The sequence below is a fragment of the Hemitrygon akajei genome, chromosome 25 (assembly GCF_048418815.1).
Source record: "Hemitrygon akajei chromosome 25, sHemAka1.3, whole genome shotgun sequence".
Lineage (NCBI taxonomy): Eukaryota > Metazoa > Chordata > Chondrichthyes > Myliobatiformes > Dasyatidae > Hemitrygon > Hemitrygon akajei.
Genome location: NC_133148.1, coordinates 20,154,976 through 20,177,804, shown reverse-complemented (window position 1 = coordinate 20,177,804; position 22,829 = coordinate 20,154,976). Strand labels below are relative to the sequence as shown.

Here is a 22,829-nt window from a genome sequence, read left to right as displayed (position 1 = left end):
ATATCCGGATTAAACCTGCCATGGGACAGTGTGCAGCACGTGTTTGGATGTCCGGATTAAACCTGCCATGGGACAGTGTGCAGCACGTGTTTGGATGTCCGGATTAAACCTGGAATGGGACAGTGTGCAGCACGTGTTTGGATGTCCGGATTAAACCTGGAATGGGACAGTGTGCAGCACGTGTTTGGATGTCCGGATTAAACCTGCCATGGGACAGTGTGCAGCACGTGTTTGGATGTCCGGATTAAACCTGCCATGGGACAGTGTGCAGAACGTGTTTGGATGTCCGGATTAAACCTGCCATGGGACAGTGTGCAGCACGTGTTTGGATGTCCGGATTAAACCTGGAATGGGATAGTGTGCAGCACGTGTTTGGATGTCCGGATTAAACCTGCCATGGGACAGTGTGCAGCACGTGTTTGGATGTCCGGATTAAACCTGCCATGGGACAGTGTGCAGCACGTGTTGGGATATCCGGATTAAACCTGCCATGGGACAGTGTGCAGCACGTGTTTGGATGTCCGGATTAAACCTGCCATGGGACAGTGTGCAGCACGTGTTTGGATGTCCGGATTAAACCTGGAATGGGACAGTGTGCAGCACGTGTTTGGATGTCCGGATTAAACCTGCCATGGGACAGTGTGCAGCACGTGTTTGGATGTCCAGATTAAACCTGCCATGGGACAGTGTGCAGCACGTGTTTGGATGTCCGGATTAAACCTGGAATGGGACAGTGTGCAGCACGTGTTTGGATGTCCAGATTAAACCTGCCATGGGACAGTGTGCAGCACGTGTTTGGATGTCCGGATTAAACCTGGAATGGGACAGTGTGCAGCACGTGTTTGGATGTCCGGATTAAACCTGCCATGGGATAGTGTGCAGCACGTGTTTGGATGTCCGGATTAAACCTGCCATGGGACAGTGTGCAGCACGTGTTTGGATGTCCGGATTAAACCTGCCATGGGACAGTGTGCAGCACGTGTTTGGATGTCCGGATTAAACCTGCCATGGGACAGTGTGCAGCACGTGTTTGGATGTCCGGATTAAACCTGCCATGGGACAGTGTGCAGCACGTGTTTGGATGTCCGGATTAAACCTGCCATGGGACAGTGTGCAGCACGTGTTTGGATGTCCGGATTAAACCTGCCATGGGACAGTGTGCAGCACGTGTTTGGATGTCCGGATTAAACCTGCCATGGGACAGTGTGCAGCACGTGTTTGGATGTCCGGATTAAACCTGGAATGGGACAGTGTGCAGAACATGTTTGGATGTCCGGATTAAACCTGGAATGGGACAGTGTGCAGCACGTGTTTGGATGTCCGGATTAAACCTGCCATGGGACAGTGTGCAGCACGTGTTTGGATGTCCGGATTAAACCTGGAATGGGACAGTGTGCAGAACATGTTTGGATGTCCGGATTAAACCTGCCATGGGACAGTGTGCAGCACGTGTTTGGATGTCCGGATTAAACCTGCCATGGGACAGTGTGCAGCACGTGTTTGGATGTCTGGATTAAACCTGCCATGGGACAGTGTGCAGAACGTGTTTGGATATCCGGATTAAACCTGCCATAGGACAGTGTGCAGCACGTGTTTGGATGTCCGGATTAAACCTGCCATGGGACAGTGTGCAGCACGTGTTTGGATGTCCGGATTAAACCTGGAATGGGACAGTGTGCAGCACGTGTTTGGATGTCCGGATTAAACCTGCCATGGGACAGTGTGCAGAACGTGTTTGGATATCCGGATTAAACCTGCCATAGGACAGTGTGCAGCACGTGTTTGGATGTCCGGATTAAACTGCCATGGGACAGTGTGCAGCACGTGTTTGGATGTCCGGATTAAACCTGGAATGGGACAGTGTGCAGCACGTGTTTGGATGTCCGGATTAAACCTGCCATGGGACAGTGTGCAGCACGTGTTTGGATGTCCGGATTAAACCTGCCATGGGACAGTGTGCAGCACGTGTTTGGATGTCCGGATTAAACCTGCCATGGGACAGTGTGCAGCACGTGTTTGGATGTCCGGATTAAACCTGCCATGGGACAGTGTGCAGCACGTGTTTGGATGTCCGGATTAAACCTGCCATGGGACAGTGTGCAGCACGTGTTTGGATGTCCGGATTAAACCTGCCATGGGACAGTGTGCAGCACGTGTTTGGATGTCCGGATTAAACCTGCCATGGGACAGTGTGCAGCACGTGTTTGGATGTCCGGATTAAACCTGCCATGGGACAGTGTGCAGCACGTTTTTGGATGTCCGGATTAAACCTGCCATGGGACAGTGTGCAGCACGTGTTTGGATGTCCGGATTAAACCTGCCATGGGACAGTGTGCAGCACGTGTTTGGATGTCCGGATTAAACCTGCCATGGGACAGTGTGCAGCACGTGTTTGGATGTCCGGATTAAACCTGCCATGGGACAGTGTGCAGCACGTGTTTGGATGTCCGGATTAAACCTGCCATGGGACAGTGTGCAGCACGTGTTTGGATGTCCGGATTAAACCTGCCATGGGACAGTGTGCAGCACGTGTTTGGATGTCCGGATTAAACCTGGAATGGGACAGTGTGCAGCACGTGTTTGGATGTCCGGATTAAACCTGCCATGGGACAGTGTGCAGCACGTGTTTGGATGTCCGGATTAAACCTGCCATGGGACAGTGTGCAGCACGTGTTTGGATGTCCGGATTAAACCTGCCATGGGACAGTGTGCAGCACGTGTTTGGATGTCCGGATTAAACCTGCCATGGGACAGTGTGCAGCACGTGTTTGGATGTCCGGATTAAACCTGCCATGGGACAGTGTGCAGCACGTGTTTGGATGTCCGGATTAAACCTGCCATGGGACAGTGTGCAGCACGTTTTTGGATGTCCGGATTAAACCTGCCATGGGACAGTGTGCAGCACGTGTTTGGATGTCCGGATTAAACCTGCCATGGGACAGTGTGCAGCACGTGTTTGGATGTCCGGATTAAACCTGCCATGGGACAGTGTGCAGCACGTGTTTGGATGTCCGGATTAAACCTGGAATGGGACAGTGTGCAGCACGTGTTTGGATGTCCGGATTAAACCTGGAATGGGATAGTGTGCAGCACGTGTTTGGATGTCCGGATTAAACCTGGAATGGGATAGTGTGCAGCACGTGTTTGGATGTCCGGATTAAACCTGCCATGGGACAGTGTGCAGAACATGTTTGGATGTCCAGATTAAACCTGCCATGGGACAGTGTGCAGCACGTGTTTGGATGTCCGGATTAAACCTGCCATGGGACAGTGTGCAGCACGTGTTTGGATGTCCGGATTAAACCTGCCATGGGACAGTGTGCAGCACGTGTTTGGATGTCCGGATTAAACCTGCCATGGGACAGTGTGCAGCACGTGTTTGGATTACTTTTTCTCCAGAGTTGCCATGGGGATAAATATACACCATTTGACTGATGGGTGACAGAGCTGATCCAGTCCACGTCCCTGTCAGACAGCCGAGGTCCGGCTGAATCCCGACCTCGCGTGCTCTCTCTGTTGAGTGACAACTTGAGTTTCTCTGGGTGCACCCATCTCCGAACGCAGCACGAAGGTGCGCGTGCTAGCAGGTTCATTGTAAATTGGCCCGAGGGCATAGATGGGTGGTATTATCCAGGAGGAATGAATGGAAATGGGAGATTAGTGTAAATGGTGATTTGACGGGTGGAAAAGCCTAGCCATGCTATGTAACTGTCACGCTGTACACTGGTTGTAGGTTAATTGGACACTGGAAATTGTTCCAGACCAAGTTTATTGCTATCATGGGTATATAGAGACAGCATAAGAATGCCATTAAAATTAACATTTATGCAATAACAGCACAGTTACAAGATCAGAAAGTAGGAGATGAGTTATTAACTTCAAACTTTCTGCATAATCACTCAAAGAGTTGAACTGCACGTGCTTGTAACGAGAGCTGTATAACTCATCTCCTTCTACCTTAGGCCACAAACTTATCAATCACCCCATGCTGTGGACCACTTTCTGGAGGTCCAAGACGCTGACTTCTACAAAGGAAGGATCTGTATGCTCCACGACCGCTAGACTAAGTGTGCAAATGCAGGAGGGGACTATGTTGAAAAATAAATGTGCTAGGTTTTCTAAAATGGACTCCTTCTACCTTGGGCCACGAACTTATCATAGTATTTAAAGCAGAGATGGATAGGTTCTTGATTAGTCAGGGCATCAAAGGTTACATGGAGAAGGCAGAAGAATGGGGTTTGAGAGGGATAATAAATCAAACACAATGGAACGGCGGACCAGACTCTGTGTGCTGAATGGTCTAATTTTGCTCCTATGTCTTATGGTCAACGGCAGTGAGGTTATAGGGCATTGGTGAGGCCACATCTAGAGGACTGTGCCCATACATTTAAGGGAGAAAGGTTATGAATAAGAAAGGTTTACAGGAGTAACACCTCGAATGGCAGATAGCCTTGTGAGGAAAGGTTGGATTGATTAGATTTGCATCTGTTGGCATTTCAGAGTAAGAGGCAACTCCATAGAACCATTCAGGATCCAGCCAGGCTATGACAAGTGAATGTGGAGAACTTGCTTCTTCCTCTGGAGAAAATCTGGAACTAGGGGATGCACATTTTAATTCCAGAGGAGAAACGTTCCTGAAAATCAAAAATAACTACAGATATTGGAATCTGGATCAAAGGGAAAATCCGTAGAAAAAACTCAGAAATTAGGTAACAATACCAGTGTAAGAGTTATAGTCACTGGTGGAATGCTTCAGGTTGCGGTGTGCCCATTTCCCTCAGTCAGAAAGCTAGATACATTTCCTCAAAAACCAGAGCACCGGCTCACCCGTGAATCCTTGGAATTTAGCTCTTTATCGTGCTCATCTCCAGCACGAGAAGAATCTGAGAGGGAGACCAGACACTGGTGGTAATTCAGAGACAGCACTTTGAATGGGTAGCTGGTCCCTGTACAGACTTGCCCAAACCCAGGCTTGCTCCCTGGTTCCTAGGACAAGGCCGATTGTCCTGTGATCGCAGGGTGGTTAGGCTTGAAGGGCCGGAAAGGCCTATTCTGCACTGTGTCTCAATTATAACCGAGCCAACGGCATCACGGTTGGCTCTGCTGCCTAACGGGGGAGGAAGAATACAAAGAGATGCAGAGACAGAAGTGAGCACTCAGGTATTTCTGACCTGCTACTCTCGTGCCAGGATTACAGATTTCTCTGAACAACCGCAGGCCATTCTGAAGAGCAGGGTGAACTACCGGTGACTGTGGCGCACATCGTTAGTGTAGCTTTCCCAAACTAGCTTGTCAAATGTAACTAACTTGAATATGACATACTGAATGCAGCGCACTGCATTCCACACAGCATCAAATGAAGCTCAGCGTGTCATTAATGAATCACACATTGTAACACTGAATCATCTTCCCTTCTCCCTATTTACTCAGATTAAAGTCATTCCCACTCAGATGTCACACCAGCTTCTCCCACTCTGACTCCGAGCAACCAGGGCTAAGCCGAAATGAAAATGTGGCTTTCCCATGATATCACAAAGAAACTAATAGCAACAAAGCAGTAATCTGTGTTACAGGCAGCCTGGACTCCACACTTCACTCACCTCAACTCTGAACTGATTCCACAACCTGACTCGCTTTCAAGGATCCTACAACTCGTGTTCGCCGTATTATTTGTGTTTTTTAGTGTTTGCGCCGTTTTGTCTTCTGCACATCGATTGCTGGCCAGCCTTTGTGTGTAGTTTTTCCACTGATTGTATTGTATGCCTTTATCCTGCTGTGAATGCCTGCAAGAAAATGACTCTCAGGGTTGTAGGTATGTGGTGCCATGTGCATACTTTGATAATAAATTTACTTTGAACATTTGAAAGCCGTATTGTCCTCCTGATAATTTGCTAAACCAGTATATGAAATGTGGGTCTTCACTGCAGTAACGCAGAGCCTTGGTGAAATTGTACCGAGTGTACAGTTCTGTTCTCTTTCCCTAAAAAAAAATTACTATTGTCTCACGTCTTGGTCTCAGAACTCATGTGAGGGAATATTGAGCAGATTACAAGATTGAGAGGTGATCCCCTGAAAACTTCCAGAACTCATTTGAGGGAATATTGAGCAGATTACAAGAATGAGAGGTGATCCCCTGAAAACTTCCAGAACACAGAGGTTTACCCTGGCCAAAGAGTCGGAACCAGGGTAACTGTCTCAGATTAAGGGACAGAATATTTGGAATTCAGAAGAGGAGTAATGTCTCAACTCAAAAAGATGATGTAACTTTGGATTGTCTATCTCAGAAGAGGGTGATGCGCAAGACATGGAGTTTATCTATGCTGGATTTCTGCATAAAAAGCATATGAGATAATAAAGGAAAGCTATGATCTTTAATAATCATACAGCAGACTCATAGGACCAACTGGTTCACTCGTTTTGCAGTGATTTGGACAGGAGGATTATTTTGGAATCTTAAATGCCACAATTAAGGGTGGCAGGATTAGATGTAAGGAAGGTGTAAAGTGTCTGCAAAGAGGGTGGGTAAAACAATGCACGAGTGGGATAGCCAATCCAATTTTCCTTATGGCAGGATGATTCCCTACATCCAGCTTGCCACTTCCTTTATGAATTTTGTCTGTATCAATAACATCCCCTCTCATTTTTCTAAACTTGAGAAAATACTTTCCTCAGACAGAAAACGCTCTATGTCTGGACTAAGTCTAGTGAACCTTTATTACCTCCCTTTGTGACAAGTGATTCTTTCTTGGGTATGAACAGCAAACCTGCACACAGTATTCCAGGTGAAATCTCACAATGGTGCTATGCAAATGCAGTAAGACATTCTTACTCATGTATTGAATCCTATCATAATACACACTAATACATCATTTGTATCACCATGTAGGTGTTTAACACTTGGTGTAAAGTTTTACCTTTACACATCCCAACATACCCAATCACCCAATATTTAACTATATTTTTGTATTATGCGCATTAATGTGAAGAACCACTTTTACAATTTGCCCCATTCAGGACCGTTCATACAGCCAGTCTGTAACCTTGAAGCATCTTTACATCCCTCTCCATATGACAAGCCTAGTTCACCTGTCATTCGCCTGAACTCCAACTATGAGCGTAAAAGAACCATGTAATTCATAAATAAGAGATTCTGTAGATGCTGGAAATACAGAGAATCAGACACGAAATGCTGGAGGAACTCATAAGGCCAGGCAGCGTCTACAGAGAAGAATAAACAATCGATATTTTGATGAAAGGTCTCAGCTCGAAATGTTGACTATTCAACTTGCTGAATTCCTCCAGCATTTTGTGTTTGTTGCGTGTAATTCATGTTTAATTAATGGTTTTCTTGTGAATACTGCTTATCCAATACCAAGTAAGCCTTTCATTGAGCTTGTGCATATGACATCAACTAGGCATAACCTGGTCAAATATATCCCAGTGCACAACCACTTCATCCCAGGAATCCTCCAAGTCAGGGCTTCCCAGTCTGGGTTCCATGGACTGGTATTGGCTCATGAAGGCTCAATGGTATTGGTCCTTGGCGTAAAAAAGGTTAGGAACCTCTGATTCAAGTGAACCTTCTCCAAAATGCCTCTTAGTACATCCCTTTTAAAATAAAGAAGCTGAAGAAGTCCACGGCAGCAACGGGCATGGGGACAAAATGATTAAATTTGTAAAGTAGAGGACCCTCTACTGTTGCACTGTATGTTATCCTGTTAGCATGATCCGGTTTCTGAACATTATGATGAGGAGTCATTTATGCTCGAATTATTATCTGGGTCAGGTATGAACAGTGTTACATCACCAGCTAGAGGTCTGGTCAGGATTAGCTGCGGATTTCAATTTTGCGCCGAAGTGAACCTTTATGCTCTCCAGGCACCGCCATTCACAACAGTTTCCGGGTACGGGAAGCTGTTCTGGGTGGTCCTGCTCACAGACACTGAACCGTGGTGGACACAGCCTGAGCCCAGATGGACTGATTCCCTTTCTCCATCTCCGGTACACAGCCCACATCTCTAATCCCTTTCCCCTGTGCTGATCACCCTCTGGCTTCAGACACTGTTCCATTCAGCAATGCAGGGAATGTACAGACAAAGACAGGCCAATCAGCCCATCTACAGCAATACTGGGAACATCTTCAGTGATAGGCCTTCTCTCTACTTTCAGACTTAACACCAATCAAAGTAGGTTTTCCCCTACTTAAGGGTCCTGTGTTGCAGGATCCCACCATAATGTGTTTCCAGCCTTTCCGTCACTCTCTTTCATTAATTTTTCTATGTGGAAAAACATAACCTTCTTCTCAGGAGCCACAGATTTTAGTGAAATAGAACATTTAGGCAAGCCACAAATCTGCTCTTGTCTGATCCTTCAGACTGCCTCTTCTCATTAAGTTTAAAGTAAATCTTAGCACATATATGTCACCATATACAACCCCAAATTTCATTTTTCTGTGCGAATATTCAGCAAATCTATAGAATAATAGCTATAACAGGATCATTGACAACAAATTGTGCAAATACAATTGCAAATAAATAGCAATAGATAATGAGATCCTGAGATAATGAGATAGAGTACATTAAAGTGAGATCATCGCTTGAAGGAACATTTCAACGATGGGGCAAGTGAGTGTAGTTTCCTCTTTTATTCAAGGCCCTGGTGGTTAGAAACTGTTCTTGAATCTGATGGTGTGAGACCTGAGGCTGGAAATCCAAAGCGACACAACACAAAATGCTGGAGGAACTCAGCAAACCGGGCAGCATCTATGGAAAAGTGTACAGTTGACGTTTCGGGCCAAGACCCTTCTTCAAAACCAAAACATCAACAGTCTCAGGAGGCTGGTTCATTGAGTAAAAGCCCTTTCCACACTCTGAGCAGGTGAATAGCCTCTCCCCAGTGTGGTCACGCTGGTGTATCAATAGGTGGGATGGCTGACTGAACTTTTTCCCCCAAACTCAGAGCAGGCGAACGGCGTCACCCTGGTGTGAACTTCCTGGTGTTTCAGTAGTTTGGGTGATAGAATGTGTGCTGTCTGTGCACAACTACAGATCACGAGAGAGCAAGAACGAACAAGTAAACAACAGATCAATACATAGTGCTGGGGGGGGGGTGGAGGAGTTCATCATTGTAAAAGAAAAAGATCCACACATTACACTTCCTCCCCCTTTAGATTAATGCAACAAAACATTCAATTTCCCTTTCATAAATCCATATTCAAATCAACATGCTTTCACAATAACAGTCCATAACTAACCTCAGAGTTCGAAAGGTTCAACCTTTAGGGTAGCTCTGCTTCTTTCAAAATGGTGCCTCTGGACCTGTGGAGTGGCATCGGGTTTGGCAGTTGCCTTGTCAATGATTATCTTCTCTTCGTACCTCTGGACCTGTGGAGTGGGATTGGGTTTGGTAGGTGTCTTGTCGATGATTATCTTCTCTTCGTGCCTCTGGACCTGTGGAGTGGCATCGGGTTTGGCAGTTGCCTTGTCGATGATTATCTTCTCTTCGTGCCTCTGGACCTGTGGAGTGGCATCGGGTTTGGCAGTTGCCTTGTCGATGATTATCTTCTCTTCGTGCCTCTGGACCTGTGGAGTGGGATTGGGTTTGGCAGGTGTCTTGTCAATGATGATCTTCTCTTTGTGCCTCTGGACCTGTGGAGTGGGATTGGGTTGATTATCTTCTCTTTGTGCCTCTGGACCTGTGGAGTGGGATTGGGTTTGGTAGGTGTCTTGTCGATGATTATCTTCTCTTTGTGCCTCTGGACCTGTGGAGTGGGATTGGGTTTGGTAGGTGTCTTGTCGATGATTATCTTCTCTTTGTGCCTCTGGACCTGTGGAGTGGGATTGGGTTTGGTAGGTGTCTTGTCTAAGACACTGTTCTCAGCTTTTGGTGTTATGTTGTTGTCAGTGTCATAATCATCACCGAGAGGCAAGTAATGTATTTGTCTTGTTGGATCCAATCGACTCAGGTGTTTTCTTCGGTTGAGCATCCGGTATCTGGTCCACATGGCATCTCCATGTCTGATCTCCAACTTCCACTGTGTACGTCAGTGGTCCAGTTCATGTAGATATCCTACCGAGTGCCCACTTGTCTTCTCTTCTTCAGTTGCCGTTAGTGGAAGAAATGACAAGCCAGCAGCATTGCTGACTTATTTGGTGCCCTTGAACTGTATATCAAGAGAGCGAGCTCCTAGGAACAGTGCCCAATGTTGTAACCGCGTAGCAGTCATCACTGGGATTCCCTTCCTGGGATTGAAAATGGAGATCGGTGATTTGTCACCAGCGTAAACTTTTGTCCATAGAGGAACTTCTTTATTCCCCATACTAGACTAAGGGACTTTGGGCTGATCTGTGTGTAGTTGCGTTCTGCACTCGTCAGTGATCTGGAAGCAAGTGCAATTGGGCGTTCACATCCATCTTTCACAACGTGTGACAAAACGAGCCCAATGCGTTATAAGGGAACGCATCGCATGCCAGTCTGATCGGCAGGGATGGGTCATAAGGGGTGAGCAGTTCATCGGATGTTATTAGTCTCTGTTTCCTTGAATGCCTTTTTGCATCTTTTTGACCACTTCTACTTTGCTCCTGTCTGTGACAGTACGTCCAATGGATGCAGCACCATCAATGTTTGGAAGAAATCGGTGGTAGTAGTGTACAAGGTCCAAGTATGACTTCTCTTTGCTTGCAGACCATACTCACTCAGCCCGATAAGCACTTTATCGAGATTCTGGAGGTGTGTGTCATCATTTTTGCCAGCACGATGATGTCATCGAGGTAACATTGTGTTCTTGGGATTATCTTGGAGCACTTGGCCCATTGCTCTTTGCCAAACTGCTGGAGCTGATGTGACGCCAAAGATAAGACGATTATACTTGTGAGTGTTGATTGTGAGGAACTTCCTGCTTGACTCCTCAATCTCCATTTGGAGAATGGCTTGTGACAAGTCAAAGATGCAAAAATGTCTTCTGTTCACAGCAGGGATACTGCACAGTACGCAGCACAGGGCTGATGCTCCCCTTGAAGTCCCCACAACTGCGAATGGCTCCAGCCTTCCCTTTGTTGATCACTGGGACAATGGGCATGGCCCAATTGCTCCGCTCAACCCTGGAGAGATTATCAGATGCTCCCAAGCTCTGAAATTCAGCATCCACTTTAGGACGCAGGGCATAAAGCACTGGACGTGCATATAGAACCTTGGTGTTGCTGTTTCATCTAGTTCAATTCTGGCCTTTGTGCCTTTGAGTTTACCAATCATGTTCTCATTGGCATTAAGCAGCTGTGCCAGTCTCTGGTTAGTGCTACCATTGCCTGTTGTTGACTCACACACACACACACACACACAGACACAGACACAGACACAGACACAGACGCACACACAGACGCACACACAGACGCACACACAGACGCACACACACGCACACACACTCGCACACACACTCGCACACACACTCGCACACACACACGCACACACACACGCACACACACACGCACACACACACGCACACACACACAGTTGAGTGAGTGCCAGTCTAGTTGGATTTTTCTCAACCATTCACATCCAAAAAGTGCTGGCCCTCCACTTTTCAATATATGAAGCTCTAACTGTTATGTTTGGCCGCCAGACATCACATTTACTTTCAGTTTGCCTTTGGGAGACACTTTCCTCACCCGTGTAAGTCTTTATCATCACAGAGGTCTTCTCTAATGGTATCTTAGAAAGGAGTCTGTTGTAGGCAGCCTCTGGAATTATAGACAAAGCTGACCCTGTATCCACATCTACTGTGATCCAGATGATTTTGTCATCTGCTTCATCGACTGTGCAGTTCTAGCCATGACGGTTCACCTTTATCAGACTCTAGGTTGTCTAATCCTGTTTTACATTTGCTTAGTGAGCCTTTTCATTTGGTTGTGCTTTTTGTTTGCCTTACACAAGCTCTCTGTGATCTTGTCTATGACACATTCTGCAGACTCTTTCTTTGAACCAACTCTCATTTGCATCATGGGAGGATTTGCCACATCAATAACGTCTTTGGTTTTTTGCACCTTTCAGGGACATTTTGTGCATTTCACATTCTAACTTCCTTTTTCTGTAGTTTGGCTACCTTCTTTGCTGCAGTCTCTAACTATATGGTCAATACCTGATCTAAGATTAGATCTCTTTCTGATAATAGCTCTGACCATGCATGCCACATACCGTTAATGCATCAGTAAGTCCACCTCTAAAGTCAGAGTGCTGGGGAAGTTTGCACAGCTCTGCAATATCTTCAGAAATACTTTCATCTTTTGACTGGTTCCTTTTGCAATAGCTACAGAACTCAGCTTATTTTGTAAAATTATAGCAATTTCAAACATCTTGCTTGCTGGCTTTTCAGGGGTTGCTAGGTTTCGTAAGAGACTGCACATCCTTGCAGTGTAGGGGTTTTCTTTCGCTTTTCAACACAGTCCAACCCTCTCAATGTACGACTCCCAGCCTTCATTAACATTATTAAATTCAGCAACTCAGCCATCGCCACATTATTTTCACTTTAAATTCATCACGTGAGAAGAGGTAAAAGGGCAGAGTAGGGAATGTGTGTGCGTGGGGGGGGGGGGGGGGCTGAAGTAATTTTTTTTTTAAACCAGAAATCGGTATTTATTCCATCAGGTTGGAGGCTACCCAGACGGATACAAGGCTTTGCTCCTCCACTGTTACAGGAAAGGTTTAGTGAGTTATGGGCCTTACACTAACATCTTGTTCAAGTGGAGCAGTGGGCTGAAGGAGCGATTTCCATTCTGTCGAACTATTACTAATGTTAAAAATCATACGAGAAATACAAGTTGTCGTGTAATCACGCCAGATACTGCGGTTGTTAGGGTGCCCGGTAATAACGCTCATTGTAAGCAATCTGTTGTGTGTCATCAGGTTGTTCTAACACTCCGACGCCAGGAGTTGTGGATATCATCCTTGGTAGAGCAACTTCTCACTGAAGTGTCCTGTCTATGCAAGTTGTGTTGTAGCTGAGATGTGACACTCTGGTCGGGCTCTCGAGGAAAGTTGCTGTAGTAATGGTCCATTAGAATCAGAATTGGTCTTAACATCACCGGTATATGTTGTGAAATTTGTTGTCTTTGCGGCAGCAGTACAACGAAATTCACAATAATAAAAAACTGTCAATTACAGCAAGCATACATCTATATCTGAAATAGATTCAATAAGTGGTGTAAAAGCAGAAATAAAAAGTCTGAGGTAGTGTTCACGGGTTCAATGTCCATTCAGAATTCGGATGGCAGAGTGGTTCCTGAATTGTTGAGTGTGTGCCTTCAGGTTCCTGCATCTCCTTTCTGATGGCAGCAGAGAGAAGGCATGACCTGGGTGATGGGGGTCCTTTTTGAGGCGTCGCTCTTTGAAGATGTCCTGGATCCTATGGAGGCCAGTGCCCACGATGGGGCTGACTAAGTTTACAACTCTCTGCAGCTTGCTTCCATCCTGTGCAGTAGCCACCCCCCACCCATACCCAGACAATGATGCAGCCACTTAGATTGCTTTCCATGGTACATCTGTAGAAATTTGCAAGTGTCTGGTGACATTCCAAATATCCTGAAACTCCCAATGAAATATAACCGCCATCGTGCCTTCTTTGTAGCTGCATCAATATATTGGGTCCAGGTTAGATCCTCAGAAAGACGGACACTCAGGAATTTGAAATTGCTGTTCCCTCTGAGGGCTGGTGGGCGTTTCCTCGTCTTACTCTTTCTGAAGTCCACATTCCGTTCTTTGCTGTTTTGACGTTGAGTGCAAGGTTATTTTGCAACACCACTGAACTATGGCCATCGTTAGTCACAGGGATACATGGACAGCACAGAAGCAGGTCCACCAGCCCATCATATCCATTCCAACCAGTTACAGCCACCCTGCACTACACTGGCCATATTCCTATCAACTCCTCCCAGATTCTGTCACTCACCTAACACACGGCCAGTTAACTTGGCGACCTCCACGGTCTGTAGAACGTAGGAGGAGACCAGAGTAACTGGGGTTCAAAGCTCACAGGACAAACGTGTGAACCCCGACAGTCAGGTTTGGATCTGGGTTCCGGAGTTGCAGGCTAGCCACTCCACTAAGAGTGCCAGAATGTTCTTGTAATGCCCTGTCAATGCTTCATAAATACAACTCATTCTTGTGATACTGTTACTCCATAACACTCACCAATGCAACATTGGTTACAACGCTCAATCAATGCAAGATCACTTTACAATGCCCTGTCAAAGCTTAGTGTGGAAGTTATAGCAAGGCATGGGTTAAAATGATGTGCTGACACAGACATTGCATAAGCACGCTTGCTGTTCATGGCTACCCAAACAAAACTTTGCCTTTGAGAACCCCTTTGGACAGCTTCAAGGCCAAAATGCAAAGTAAATTTATAATCAAAGTACATATATGTCACCATATACAACCCTGAGATACATTTCCTGCAGGCATTCACAGCAGAATGAAGGAACAGAATAGAATCAATTAAAAAATACAAAGACTGACAAACCGATGTGCAAAAGCCAAACTGTGCAAATACAACAGCAAATTATAACAATAAACAAACTGAGAACACGAGTTGCAGAGTCAGAGTCCTGAAAGTGGGTCTATAGGTTGCAGACTCTCTGTGTTCTCTGTCCTCTGTGTGCAATCATTGGTACCCCCGTGGTGGGGATCTTTGATGATGGATATCGCCTGCGATATGCTTGTGACGCATTCGAACTACATCTGTAAAGTTTGTCAGTAGCAACCTGAAGCTCCCCAATCTCCTCAGAAAGTAAAGTTGCAGGCACACCTTCCTTCAAAGATTCAAGGTACATTTATTATCAAAAGAATGTATAAATTATACACCTTGAGATTCGTTTGCTGACAGGCAGCCACAGAGAAAGAAACCAATAGACAATAGGTGCAGAAGTAGACCATTCGGCCCTTCGAGCCTGCACCACCATTTTGAGATCATGGCTGATCATCTACTATCAATACCCGGTTCCTGCCTTGTCCCCATATCCCTTGATTCCCCTATCCATAAGATACCTATCTAGCTCCTTCTTGAAAGCATCCAGAGAATTGGCCTCCACTACCTTCCGAGGCAGTGCATTCCAGACTCCCACAACTCTCTGGGAGAAGTAGTTTTTCCTTAACTCTGTCCTAAATGACATACCCCTTATTCTCAAACCATGCCCTTTGGTACTGGACTCTCCCAGCATCTGGAACATATTTCCTGCCTCTATCTTGTCCAATCCCTTAATAATCTTATATGTTTCAATCAGATCCCCTCTCAATCTCCTTAATTCCAGCGTGTACAAGCCCAGTCTCTCTAACCTCTCTGCGTAAGACAGTCCAGACATCCCAGGAATTAACCTCGTGAATCTACGCTGTACTTCCTCTACAGCCAGGATGTCCTTCCTTAACCCTGGAGACCAAAACTGTACACAATACTCCAGGTGTGGTCTCACCAGGGCTCTGTACAAATGCAAGAGGATTTCCTTGCTCTTGTACTCAATTCCCTTTGTAATAAAGGCCAACATTCCATTAGCCTTCTTCACTGCCTGCTGCACTTGCTCATTCACCTTCAGTGACTGATGAACAAGGACTCCTAGATCTCTTTGTATTTCTCCCTTACCTAACTTTACACCGTTCAGATAATAATCTGCCATCCTGTTCTTACTCCCAAAGTGGATAACCTCACACTTATTCACATTAAACGTCATCTGCCAAGTATCTGCCCACTCACCCAGCCTATCCAAGTCACCCTGAATTCTCCTAACATCGTCATCACATGTCACACTGCCACCCAGCTTAGTATCATCAGCAAATTTGCTGATGTTATTTTCAATGCCTTCATCCAAATCGTTGACATAAATTGTAAACAGCTGTGGTCCCAATACCAAGCCCTGTGGCACCCCACTAGTCACCACCTGCCATTCCGAGAAACACCCATTCACCGCTACCTTTTGCTTTCTATCTGCCAACCAGTTTTCTATCCATGTCAATGTCTTCCCCCCGATGCCCTGAGCTTTGATTTTACCCACCAATCTCCTATGTGGGACCTTATCAAATGCCTTCTGAAAATCGAGGTACACTACATCCACTGGATCTCCCCCGTCTAACTTCCTGGCTACATCCTCGAAAAACTCCAATAGATTAGTCAAGCATGATTTACTCTTGGTAAATCCATGCTGGCTCGGCCCGATCCTATCACTGCTATCTAGATATGCCACTATTTCATCCTTAATAATGGACTCTAGCATCTTCCCCACCACCGATGTCAGGCTGACAGGTCGATAGTTCTCTGTTTTCTCCCTCCCTCCTTTCTTAAAAACTGGGATAACATTAGCCATTCTCCAATCCTCAGGATTGGTCCTGAATCTAAGGAACATTGGAAAATGATTACCAATGCATCCGCAATTTCCAGGGCCACCTCCTTTAGTACCCTAGGATGCAGACCATCTGGACCTGGGGATTTGTCAGCCTTCAGTCCCATCAGTCTTCTCATCACCGTTTCCTTCCTAATGTCAATCTGTTTCATTTCCTCTGTTACCCTATGTCCTTGGCCCATCCATACATCTGGGAGATTGCTTGTGTCTTCCTTAGTGAAAACAGATCTAAAGTACTCATTAAATTTTTCTGCCATTTCTCTGTTTCCCATAACAATTTCACCCAATTCATTCTTCAAGGGCCCAACATTGTTCTTAACTATCTTCTTTCTCTTCACATACCTAAAAAAGCTTTTGCTATCTTCCTTTATATTCCTGGCTAGCTTGCGTTCGTACCTCATTTTTTCTCCCCGTATTGTCTTTTTAGTTAAGTTCTGTTGTTCCTTAAAAACTTCCCAATCATCTGTCCTCCCATTCACCTTAGCTCTGTCATACTTCCTTTTTTTTTAATGCTATGCAATCTCTGACTTCCTTTGTCAACTACTGTGGCCCCTTTCCCCCCTTTGAATCCTTCCTTCTCTGGGGGATGAACTGATTTTGCACCTTGTGCATTATTCCCAAGAATACCTGCCATTGCTGTTCCACTGTCTTTTCTGCTAGGCTATCCGTCCAGTCAACTTTGGCCAGCTCCTCCCTCATGGCTCCATAGTTTCCCTTGTTCAACTGCAACACTGACACCTCCGAGCTGCCCTTATCCATCTCAAATTGCAGATAAAAGCTTATCATATTATGATCACTACCTCCTAATGGCTCCTTTACTGCAAGATCGCTTATCAAATCCTGTTCATTACATAACACTAAATCCAGAATAGTCTTGTCCCTGGTCGGCTCTCGTACAAGCTGTTCCAAGAATGCATCCCGTAGGCACTCTACAAACTCCCTATCCTGGGGTCCAGCACCAACCTGATTCTCCCAGTTCACCTGCATGTTGAAATCCCCCATAACTACTGCGACCATAATCACTGTGCTGAGAAAGAGGAAAAACACACACACAAGCGATTGCACTTACAGTATATTCTGAGACCAGGACAAGTCATCCGATATGTTAACACCCAGGAATTTAAAGCTGCTGACTCTCTCCTCCCCTGATTTCCCCCAACGTAAACTGATGCATGTTTGCAGTCCCTTCTCCTCGCTGAAGTCAACATCTCAGCTCTTTAGCTGAACAAGAGGCCGCTTTACAACACCACTCAACCAGATGACCCATCTTGCTCCAGCAACCTGGCTCATCACCACTTGTGATTTGTCCGACAATACTGGTGTCATCAGCAATTTTAAATGTGCCTAGTCACACTGTCCCATGTATAAGGGAGCAGAGCAGATGGCTAAACGTGCACCCCCTCCCCCCCAGTAATTTGTACAAGACCAGTCCTTCTAAACACCAACACCTTCCAGTTTCTCACCATTAGAACAGAAATACTTCCTGGTTTCATCCATCTGATGTAATATCCTATCTGCCCCGTTCTCAGCAATTCACTTGACTGTATATCTTGAAGGCTCCCTGCATCCCCCTCACAACACCACTCAACTTTGTGGGGTAAACCAACTTGGATATATATTTGCCCACCCTCCCATTCTGATTAGGGATGTAGACTGTGCTGAGAACAGCTGGAAAAGCAGCATCAACTGCTCAAAGGTGCTGTCAGTTTCACTGTCATTTCTATGGAAATACTCAGGCCACTCTTTCCAGTACATTAAGTTTAGCAGGGTAGTTCTGTAAGCTGCCTATAATAGTGGATTGATCTTGAAGAGTACATTTATCATGCAATATAGAGGGTAAATAATACACTTTAGCCAGAGAGTGGTGACAACATGGAGCAGTGAAGGTGATTTGAAGAGGCGGATCTAGAGAATAAACTGGTCAGCACCATTTGGGCTGAATGGCCATTTGAGAGATCAGCAAAATGAGCTGTTGGAATTGTGATGGGATGAATTGTAACCATCCAGGCTTGCTAAGCAGAATCATAGCCTTCTATACTAAAATTTAACAGTCTGGTCTGGAAGGGACTGGGCCTCGGGTAGCAGAGACAAAATCACGCTCCCAAATCACTTCTGACAGCTTTTGATAGCTGGTAAAGCTGGGGGCAGGGCCTGGGCAGCTGTACAAATCACTGACTTCAACAGACTTCCATTTTGAAAAAGGCTCGAGTGTTTTCCCGGTGTATATGACAAATAAACTCTTCTCGGGCTACCAGCAGGGTACAGGTATCGATGGCAAACTCTGCCATCTTCTTCAGAGATTTTTATTTTGATTCTTAACAACCAAAGGCATTTAAAAACTATTAAAAATATTGTAAATAATCAGCCTTATTTTAGTGGTCTGTCTTTTGTGTGACTTTCCAAAAAAAACGTTTAAAACTTTAAAACGAATCAAAGGAATTGAAGGTTCCATATTTACCCATGAATAACCAACCAAATTCTCCCACTTCTGATTCCAGACACACCGAGCAAAGTAAATGCCCCAGAAGAATTCTGTATGTTTCAATTAAATTACCTCTCATTCTTCCAGAGAGCAAGTCAAGCCAATTCTATTCTTCCTCATGGGGCAACCCCCACCCCACAACAAAATTCATCCTGGTGAACCTTTTGTTGTTCAGTCCACAGCAAGTATATCCGTTCTGACATAAGCAGGCACCTTCACAACAGTGTCACCTGGGCTCTATGTACTTTGCTGTTTGGAGAGTGGCCGACATACACCAGTGCCCACTTGTTAGGTATAGGAGTGGAACCCACTGTGGTCTTCTGCAGCTCTAGCCCATCCACTTCAAGGTTTGACATGCTGTGCATTCAGAGATGCTCTCCTGCACAGCTCTGTTGTGAAGTGTGGTTATCCGAGTTACTGTCACCTCCCTGTCAGCTTGAACCAGTCTGGCCATTCTCCTCTGACCTCTCACATTAACGAGGCCTTTTTGCCCCACAGAAAAGCCACTCACTGGATTTTTTGTTTTGCACCATTCTCTATAAACTCTAAAGACTGTTGTGCGTGAAAATACCAGGATATCAGCAGGTTCTGAGATACTCAGATCACCCTGTCTGGCACCAACAACCAATGCACAGTCAAATTCACTTAGATCACATTTCTTCCCCATTCTGATTGCTTGGTCCGAACCTCTTGACCATGTCTGCATGTTTTAATAAACCAGATTGCTTCTAGACAATTGTCTGACTACATACTTCCATTATCAAGCAGGTGTATCTGATGAAGTGGTCACTGAGTGGGGAGGGGGATGGACAGGAGAGAGGGAGTGGGAGGCAAAGGTGCAAGGGGAGGCTGTTTTAGGGCTTGAGTGCAAGAATAAAGATGTTTTATTGAAATCATGCAGACTTGTTCAGACTACACCTGAAATACCATGTCGCAAATGTGATTCTACTTTTTAACAGAAGAAAAAGAGAGGGGAAAAAAGCTACCAACCTGTTAGCCGGACATCTGAAGTTGGGAGCCATCCTCTGTTATTGTTTGCTCAGAGCAGCTGAAGTTCCTGCTACAATAAAATGATTACGTGTAAATGTCAGAAACTGAAATTAATCTTAGTCACAGAACCGACATTCAATGGCATCTGAAGCTGCTGAGTTCATTAGACGGGCTTCCCTCTCCCAGGAGTCCTGAACTGCTTCACAGCCGATGATGCATTTGGGCTGGTGGTGGGGAGATGAGGTGAGGCAGCTTTAAGGAAGGTTCAGGATCAGAGAGATCCAGGGGAGGATCTCCTCAATCTTTGATGAGACAGCTGATCACGATCCTTTCTCTTATTAAAGGTGACGTGTTGATAAAGAACATTTCAGAACAGCGGCACTTCCCAAAGCACCGTGCAGCTAATGTAGTGGAGTCTGTGACAACAAATCTATGCAAAGTTGGATCCCAAAACCAGCTTGTGTAATAACAAGCAGACAATGTGTCTGGCACCGGTAATGAGGGATAACATTACCAGAGAAAACCTTCCCTACCCCTCCTCAGAATACTGACATGGGGTCTTTTATAGCCTGCCAGGAGACCAGATTACACAGTTTAGTGGGCCACAGTGGTGCCTGGTCCATTGACTGATGTCCCGTGACCACAAGGGCCTCATTCCCAGGGCCAGAGCTTTCAAAGGCCGGTTTCACTCCACTTAATGGTCTCTGACAGTCCGTTGGCATTCAATTCTAAATTATTTAAAAACTGATTAAAATTAAAATATTTAACTAATGTTTATTTTATATGTATAGTGAAATATATGAAGCATACAGCTGTCTCCCTCTTTCCTGAGGGACAGTGTCTTCATTTAGATCAGGGGTGTCAAACTCATTTTAGGTCACGGGCCGGATTGAGCAAAATGCAGCTTCATGCGGGCCGGATCAGTCGGACACGTGTGAACGCAGCTTTCGTTGCCTCCGTTTTTTCAGCCTGCTCTCACGTGTCTCAGTCTCTGCTATAACTACAAAATGTTTCACTTTACAAATTCCGTTTCTTATGAAGAAGACTGCCGAATAAACACTAAAAACCCTGAAAACCTGGTATCTGAATAAACTCAGCATTAGCCATATCATACGCCATAGGCGCTTCGATTACTGGGGCCAGCTTTAATAGTAATTAGATATTATCTCGCGGGCCAAAGATAATTCCACCGCGGGCCGGATTTGGTCCGCAGGCCTTGAGTTTGACATATATGATTTAAATCAATGACACCATGCAATATTGTTGCAAAGCTGAGGGGCCAAAGACAAAGTGAATGAAATTCAATATAGCACCACATCAGATACATGGGCTTCTCAATTCCACCACATGCCATATTGCTCTGCAATACATTGGCACAGAGATTTGGAATTTGCTAGCACAAACTGTTACAAGCCCAAGGTCCTCAACAGAACCACCAGTACAATTCAGGTCTCCACTGAAATTACAGGGGTTAAGCAACACTCAACTAGGGCAGATCTCAAACTCCGACCTCCTGACTCTGAGGCAACAGAGCTACGCAACGAGTTGCAGAATACAGAAGTAAGGAGTGTTTTTTTTGTTATACACACTCTAGCGACAGTTACTGGCACCAGTTCTGGACTTCAGACGTTGGGAAGATTGACTAATAATGGTGTTCAGATGGGGTCTTTTTCGCCAGAAGGAAGAGAAACCGAGATGGTTGTGCTTCGAAAATAAAGTGAAGGGGCAATAGAACACAGGTGTTCAAATGAATGGAGGACTGAGGAAATGTTACTCTGCTATTTAAGAAGGGTGGGAGGCAGCAGGAAGAAACTATAGACCTGTTAGCTTGACCTAAGTGGTTGGGAAGTTGTTGGAATTAATTGTTAGGGATGAGATAACAGAGTACCCGGAGGCACATAGCAAGATAGACCAAAGCCAGCATGGCTTCCTGAAAGAAAAATCCTGCCTGACTAACCTACTGCAATTTTTTGAGGAAATTACAGGCAGAGTAGACAAAGGAGATGCAGTGGATTTTCAGAAGGCCTTTGACAAGGTGCCACATGAGGCTGCTTAGCAAGATAAGAGCCCACAGAATTACAGGGAAGTTACTAGCATGGGTGGAGCATTGGCTGATCAGCAGAAAACAGAGAGTGGGAATAAAGGGATCCTATGCTGACTGGCTGCCAGTTACCAGCGGCGTTCCACAGGGGTTGGTGTTGGGACTGGGGCTTTTTACGATGTATGCCAATGATTTGGACTATGGGATTGATGGATTTATGGCTAAATTTGCCTGATACAACGATAGGTGGAGGAACAGTTAGTGTTGAGGAAACAGAGAGCCTGCAGAGAGACTTAAGATAGTTTAGGAGAATGGGCAAAGAAATGGCAAATGAAACACAATCTTCAAAGGTGTATGTTTGTGGAATTTGGTGGAAGAAATAAACAGGCAGACTATTATTTAGATGGGGAGAGAATTCAAAATTCAGAGATGCAAAGGGACTTGGGAGTCCTCACGCAAGATACCCTAAAGGTTCACCTTCAGACTGAGTCGGTGGTGAAGAAGGCGAATGCAATGTTGGCATTCATTTCTAGAGGTATAGAGTATAAGAGCAGGGATGTCAGGTTGAGGCTCTATAAGACACTCGTGAGACCACACTTGGGAGTACTGCGTGCAGTTTTGGTCTCCTTATTTTAGAGAGGATATGCTGAGAGGGTTCAGAGAAGATTCAGAAGAATGATTCCATGAATGAAAGGGTTACCATGTGAGGAACATCTGGCAGCTCCTGAGACGTATTCCCTGGAGTTCAGGAGAATGGGGGAGGGGAGGGATCTCATAGAAACATTCCAAATGTTAAAAGACCTGAACAGATTAGATATGGCAAAGTGATTTCCCATGGCAGAGGATTCTAGGACAAGAGGACATAACTTCAGGATTGAAGGACGTTCAATTAGAACAGAAATGCGGAGGTTACTTTAGTCAGAGGGTGGTAAATCTG

At 45.4% G+C, this 22,829-nt stretch overlaps 1 protein-coding gene across 3 annotated transcripts in view; it reads right to left on the bottom strand.

Annotated features, from left to right (window-relative positions):
• Positions 1-22,829, bottom strand: part of LOC140716429 (uncharacterized) — a 113,758-nt gene that overhangs the window by 90,195 nt on the left and 734 nt on the right. For 2 of the 3 annotated variants that reach the window (XM_073029157.1, XM_073029158.1), the window contains exon 2: positions 19,852-19,921. The gene's annotated coding sequence lies outside the window, so the exon portion shown is untranslated. The remainder of the gene's footprint in view (positions 1-19,851; positions 19,922-22,829) is intronic. The other variant, XM_073029159.1, reaches the window with a different exon arrangement.